This window comes from Thamnophis elegans, chromosome 11, assembly GCF_009769535.1.
Source record: "Thamnophis elegans isolate rThaEle1 chromosome 11, rThaEle1.pri, whole genome shotgun sequence".
In the NCBI taxonomy this organism is placed as follows: Eukaryota; Metazoa; Chordata; class Lepidosauria; order Squamata; family Colubridae; genus Thamnophis; species Thamnophis elegans.
The window spans coordinates 17,725,732-17,732,915 of NC_045551.1; the positions used below are offsets into that span (position 1 = coordinate 17,725,732).

The 7,184-nt window shown below is 39.8% G+C and overlaps 1 long non-coding RNA gene across 1 annotated transcript; it reads left to right on the forward strand.

Annotated features, from left to right (window-relative positions):
• Positions 1-2,383: 2,383 nt before the first annotated feature.
• Positions 2,384-6,938, forward strand: LOC116514557. Its single transcript, XR_004256141.1, has 4 exons — positions 2,384-2,447; positions 3,013-3,089; positions 6,753-6,815; positions 6,910-6,938. It is a non-coding gene; the product is annotated as an uncharacterized LOC116514557 (long non-coding RNA).
• Positions 6,939-7,184: the final 246 nt, after the last annotated feature.

The window sequence follows — 7,184 nt, forward strand, 5'->3', positions numbered from 1 at the left end:
ATATTTAACTTCACCTTTATCTCCCATCAAAAGGAGATTTTTTTCCAAATTGAGATTGGACCAACTTCAAACAAACATGATTTGGGGCAGGTATAAGGGGATCCCTGCAAGTGAAAGAGTCTGTTTATGTGGGACGGGGGAAGTCGAAACAATGTCTAATGTAATTTTTGATTGCCCCCTGTACTCAGATTTGAGGGAACACCAGTTCTTTTATACCAGCACCGCTAAGTCTAAAGAGCGCTTTTTGCAATATTGTTTGTTAGGTACTAATTTACAGTTGGTGAAATGGATTGCCAAATTTACTGTAAAGTGGTAGATTGTAGGAAAGACCACTTGACGGGGTAAATGTAGGGGTGACATTGTAATATAATTTAAAGCATATTTAATTTGTATCTTAAATTATTGCATTCTATTCCATTTACATTTTAAATTGTATTTTATTCCATTTACATTTTAAATTGTGGTTTATTTCAATCTCATTTTAAATTGTAGTTTTTGTCTCTGGAACTTAGTTTTTTAATATGGCCCAAGGGCTAATCAATAAAGATTGATTTGATTTGACCATCTTTCATACATGTCCATTGCAACATCCCCATGGTCATGTAATCAAAATTCAGACCAGAGGGAGACAAAGTGGACAATTCTCAACCAGCTGGCTTCATGGTAGGAGGGAGCTTCATACCCATCTGAAAGAGAGGCTGGGTTGCATGAAGGTGCTTTCCTCCCCCAAGACCCTCTCAAGTACCGGGCTGTGGGCTCCACCCCAAGGAACCTCAATTAGGGCCAAACTCTTGGCAACAGATTGTGGAAAGACTGTTCTTAAAGGGGGAACGAGGCACGTGGGGCCTCCTGCTGCTTTTGCAGCCTCAATCGGAATGGTGCATTCCCTGACCTGCCTGAGGTGAGCAGCAAGCAAGCAGCAGCTCCAGGGCAAGGCTGGAGCTGGAGAATGGTGCATGCCCTGATCCAGGTGAGGTGGGTGACAAGTGGGCAGCAGCTCCAGGGCATCCTGGCCAAGGTGGGTGGTAGCTCTGGGGCCTCAGGGAATAATACGTGCCTGGGGCTATGGCCCCCGATGCAAGCCGAAGGGCGAGCAGGTGGCATGCTTACTTACAAAGAGAGCCGAGGTGGCGTAGTGGTTAAATGCAGCACTGCAGGCTATTCAGCTGACTGCAGTTCTACAGTTCGGCTGTTCAAATCTCACCGGCTCAGGGTTGACTCAACCTTCCATCCTTCCGAGTGGATAAAATGAGAACCCAGATTGTTGTTGGGGGCAATATGCTGACTCTGTAAACCGCTTAGAGAGGGCTGAAAGCCCTATGAAGCGGTATATAAGTCTAACTGCTATTGCTATTGCTATTACCTTTGGTGACCTGAGCAGAGCAGGCGAGGCAAGGAGGTGACTGGGCGATGCACATAACTGAGCTGCATGGCAAAGCGAAGGCAACATATATAAGGCTGAGATGGGCAGGGCAAGCATTGGGCGAGCGGGCACAGTGAGTAAGCATCAAGCAGTTGGGTGCGGCAAGCGAGCATCGAGTGAGTGGGAGGGGCCAGTGAACATCCAGCAGGTGGGCGGGGCAAGTGAGCATTGAGCGGATGGGCGGGGCGAGCGAGCAGTGGCTGGGCAACTGGTTCAGGGGTGTATCCAACTAGCAATCATTACTGGTTTGGTGAGCCAGGCCAAATTTCCGCTACCAGTTCACATTAACTGGTGTGAACCAGCCAAATACCACCTCTGATGCTGTCTTGAAAAAATACCATGTCCATCTTGAGACATTTCATTCATTATCTTCATAGACACCTTGAAGAATACAGAAGCAGAATAGACTTTTAGGGATCTCGTGATGTAAATGTCCTAATGCTGCAGTAGCTTCAATACCACTTCTGATTGCCTGCGCCATCTTTAAACACTAAGATGGAAGTTAAAGCAAAGTTATATCCTTCAGATTGATAGCAGTTATTGAAGGCAACTCTGATATATTCCAAATAACTCTGTGGTATAAGAAGTGGTTGCATATAGTACACGTTTCTGTGCTAACATATTGCCCTGTCCTTAAGGCTTAGATTTCTGAATTCTATATGGCAGGAAGATTGGAAAATTAGATAAATACAGGCATTTAAACTCCTCATAATTGATTGTTCTGATAGTTTTTGATGTATAAGTCAGAATTAAATTATGGTAGTCCTCTCACTGGCCTGCCCCCTCCGTTCGCTCCTCCTGCCTGCCTGCTGCTCACTTGCTCGGCCTGCACCATGGTTGTCCCGCCTGCCTACCCACACGCTGCTCACTAACTCACTGGCTCGCCAATTGCCCTGCCTCTTAGACCCTTATATATACGGTGCAGATAGTCCACTTACCTCTTTTTCTGTTTGGCTCTCGTGTAGTCGATCGCTAGCTGATCTGATCCTTGCATTGCTTGCCTTCCCTGCTGTTATTGCGGCAAGTAAGTAAGCTGCAACTTAGTGTGTGTGAGGGGGGGGGAGCGGCGGTAGCGGGAAGCTAACTGGAGCAACCCGTGGCTCTGCACTGTAGGCAAGTCTGGGGATCCGCTGTGGCCTGTACAAGATCCCCGGGCCCCGGGCTCACTTAGAGTGCAGGGCCGCGTGGCCATGACTAAGCACAGGGGTGGCCTTGACGGTCAGCTAGGTGGAGCAGCCTACAGCTCTGCGCTCTAGGAAAGTCCAGGGATCAGTGCGGCCTTTGCGAGAACCCCGGGCTCGCTTAGAGCACAGGGCCACGTGGCCGTGACTAAGTGTGGGGGGTGGCCTTGGTGGGAAGTTAGGTAGAGCAGTCTGCGGCTCTGCGCTCTAGGCAGGTCTGGGGAGCAGTGCGGCCTTTGTTGCAGCGGATCCCGGGGCTCGCCTAGATCTTAGGACCGCACGGCCCTTGGCTGAAGCCTTTATTTCTGCCCCCCCCCCCCAGTCCCCAGCCTTGCCTGGCTGGCTAAGCTGCCTTGGCTCCATCCCAGGCGGGCCTAGCTGACTGGGTTGCCCCTGTGTCCCTTTCAGTCCAGCTTACCTGCTGCCTGGTCACCTGCCTGCTGCCTGTATCCATTGCATAAAAGAGCTGCTGATTCTGCCTGCTGGTAAGTGACTGGGTTTTTTCCTTATGCTTTTAATGTTTTATTTATTGTTTATAGAATGTGTTTTTTAATTTTTTTTAGAGAATGGTTTTTATTTATTGTCTACAGAATATGGGTCTTTAAAAATGTTTTTAGAGAATGGTTTTTATTTATTCTTAATAGAATATGGGTTTTTTAAAATGGTTTTTAAAGAATCCTTTTTTATTGTTTATAGAATATGGTTTTTTAAAAATTGTTTTTAGAGAATGGGTTTTTATTTATTGTTTGTAGAATATGGTTTTTTCAAAATGGTTTTTGGGGAATTTTTTATTTATTTATTGCTTATAGAATATGTTTTTAAAAATTTTTTAGAGAATGGTTTTTTTAAAAAAAGTTTTATTGTTTTAATTAAACAAAAACACAAAAAAAGAATAATTTTTCACTATATCTTGTAGAAAGGGTGTCGATTGGTTACAAATACATTTCATGTGTTTCTTCCACAATCCTTACATATACTTCATTCAGATTGAATTATACATTTTAAATCAAACAAAAAAATTTATGTATTTTACTATCACTGTACCACAATTCTCATTTAATTACAATTATTTAAACATGTTTTTATCTAAAATCAATTGTATTTAAAGACACAGCCACCTACTGGCATTCATTCGCAGTTTCAATAAACCTCCAAAAACATTACACCTTTATGACATATTCTGAAACAAATTCAGTTAGTAAAATATCTAAGCATTTGTCCCCCTCCCCTCCAACTCACAGTTTAAAGCTTATACCCAATTTGCTTTTACTAGTACAACACGCACACATATATATCATTAAACATTATCCATTAACATTTCCTTGTTATTATTGTAGTTGACTAAAGATTATTTACTATTTATATCACCTCTCCTCTCATCAGGCCCAAAAGGAATTATACATTTATAGCAAGCTCTAAACAAAAAATTATTAATAAAATTTATAGGACTTTTCCCCAAGTCCCAAATTACAATTTCTATCCAAGTTATTTTTACTAATTAAGATTATCATTTCATTATTATTATTATAGTTAATTATATGTTAACAAATGAACATTTAATAAAAATCTAAAACAATCTACAAAATGCTAACATTCCTACTTATTAATCCCCCAAAATATCCATTAACATTTCCCTATTATTATTGTGATTAACGAAAAAATTATGTAGTATTTATATCACTTCTCCACTCTTCGGATCCAAAGTAATTATACCTTTATAACAAGATCTAAACAAAATTTTATTAATAAAATTTATAGGTCTTTTCGCCAAGTCCCAATTTACAATTTATAACCAGGTTACTTATACTAATTAAGGTTATCATTTCATTCTTATTGTTGTAGTTAATTATATGTTAATGAATAAACATTCAATGATAATCTAAAACAATCTGCAAACTATTAAAATCCCTACTTATTACTACAGAAAAATTAGCTAACATTTTATCATCAACTGTCATAATCAACCTGTATCTTTCCAGTGGTCTTATCTCTCTTGTCAATTGTTGTGTCAATTCTCTTTTCAGCTTCTTTATAAAGTTTTTATAAATTTCTCTCTGCACTTTATTGCTTAAAGATCTCTCAAATAGACTCGTTGCCCTTGAATCGTTATTAATATTAGCTTGTCTTTGATTGTCAAACTTATTTCTGAATAGGTTTCTCTTCTTAGCTCCATCATTATCATCCTTTTTTTTTCTCCTGTATCTTGAAATCTGGGATAAAACTCCAAATTGTCAAATTAACTTTTCCATCTTCCTTTCTTTCTGCTTTCACTCATATTTGCTCCATTAATAAGTTCACCTATTGTCTTGTCTTTATCTTCTATATTTCATTCTCTTCTTTAATTTTTGGGGCTCCAACCCCATCATCTCTTGCTGTGATAAACAATAGTCTATCCAAACTTCTCAAAAATTCCAAATCCTTCTAAAATATTTTGAATTCCAACCAGGATGTTTCGAAATTTTAAGGTTTCCTCATCTGGATATTGATCCATTTTCCCCCAAAAATGAAGTAGAAAAAAAGAAAAGAGGAGCCTTCCAAGCTTCGTGTGTGTGTGTGTGTGTGTGTGTGTGTGTGTGTATAGCTTAACTTAAGCATAAGTTCTTTTGTACACTTCAAAGGAGAAGGGTTCTATCTTTTCTTCTACCTTTTCCTTCTCTAGCAAAAATATTTTCCAAGAGCACCTGCAAAAAGCAATTCGTGTCCTTGACTCTTTATCAAATTTTGTAAGCAAGTTGCAAACCCTTCAGTTACAAAGTCAATAAGATCAAATAGGAATGAACAAAGGATACATTGTTTCAAAGAAGGAATTTCAGACTCTGGCTTCCGAATGGCAAATTCCACTTTTTCATTTTTTCTCTCTCAATTTTATGGAAAACAAAAATCTTTAATTGTCTTTGGTGCAATTTAATAACAAATAGAAGGGAGAATTTGTTAAAATAGAAAAGACAGTTTTAATTTAAGCCAAAAAATAAGGTAGTAAAAAAATAGCAGAAAAAAATCAATCTGTTCACTTCAAGCAGAGAAACAGGAAACGTTGCAATCACTTCAATCCATAAAGTATCGTTATAAGAAAGAACAAACACTTTCCAAGGCAGTTCAGTAAGAATTAAATTCACCGCTTTATTCTTTTGCTTAAAGGACTAATTTACCTTTTAAAAAAAGTTTCTTTGGGCAATCTTTCTCAAAGTAAAAAAAACCTCACCCGAGGGACTCACTTTCACTTCCTTCCTTCTGGAGCCGTCTCCAACTTCATCAGCCTGGGGGCTGCTTGTTTGCCCCCAGCTTGAAGCACTTCCCTTGGGTCAATCAGGGACTTTGCGGTGTCCCTGAGACCAGCAAGGCTTTGTCTTCCTGATTACTGTCTCTCTGGGATGGTTTAGGTCCTGCTGGACCATCCAGTGGCAAAAATGTCAATGGCAGTCTTGGACTGTTGAGACTGCACATTGTATTGTTGCGATGTTGGCTCCTCCTTCCTAGAGAATGGTTTTTTATTTATTGTTTTCAGAAAATGTTTATTACAAGAAATGTTATTAATTTTTGTAAATGTTTTATTTGTGATGCAATATGTTGCTTTTAAGTGTGCAGGTTGGTGCATGGTTTATGAGATTTTGTGTGCCTCAAAGTGGCTGCTTTTCTATGGGCAGGCCAGGTTGGTGCAAGGCAGCTTTGCAAGATTTTGTGTGTTTCTGTGTGATACCTGATTGTTGAGGTAATTGTGAGATGGTTGCTTCTTGCAGCAATAACCTTTTATGTGGCTCCATGGCTGTTTTCATATGTTGAGTTGTGTGCTGCTTTGTGAGCTACTGCAACTTGATGGGTTTTGATGGTTTCTGATTGCTCTGCTTTTGTTTTCCTGTTTTAATCTTGGTCCCAGGTCTTTTGCACTTTTCTTGGTCTTTATTCGTGGATCATCAACCATGTGATGCTGTGGTCTGAGCCACTTTTTCACTGCAGGGATTGGGTCCCATCTCTTAAAAATGCTTATTGTCATCAGATTATTAACGTTTGGAACAATTAGGCAGGTTCTTTGCTCTGAACATATGAGGTTCATTTTTGAGAACTCCCTATCTCTTTCATTGTGTTATTCTTAGGTAAGGTGTAAGTGCATGCAATTAAAGTCTTCCTTTCTGTGTCTCTTCTTTGTGCAGGTTATTGGAGCAAAGTGGTGAGGTGGTAGTGTAGAAGACTAGCAAGGCAGTCATCTTTCCTCTGTAAGTAGCTGTTTTATTGTTTTCTCTGCTGGTTTCATCATTAATGTAGTGCATGCAATTGAAGAGTTCATTTCTGTATCTCTTCTTTGTGCAGGCCATTCATTGGAGCAAGTTGGTCAGTGATGTTGAAGACCGGCAAGGACAGTCATCTTCCTTCTGTAAGTAGCTATTTTATTGTTTTGTATGCTTATTTTAATCTTATTTAAATAATAAGTGCACAAAATAATAAATTTCCTTTTTTATATCTTCTTTTTTAGGTCATTCATTGGGGCAAAGAATTCAGTGACATCGACTTGGCCACTCCCACTGGCCACATGACCACCAAGCCACTCCCACAAAACAGGCCACACCTACAGAATAGGTTCTAAA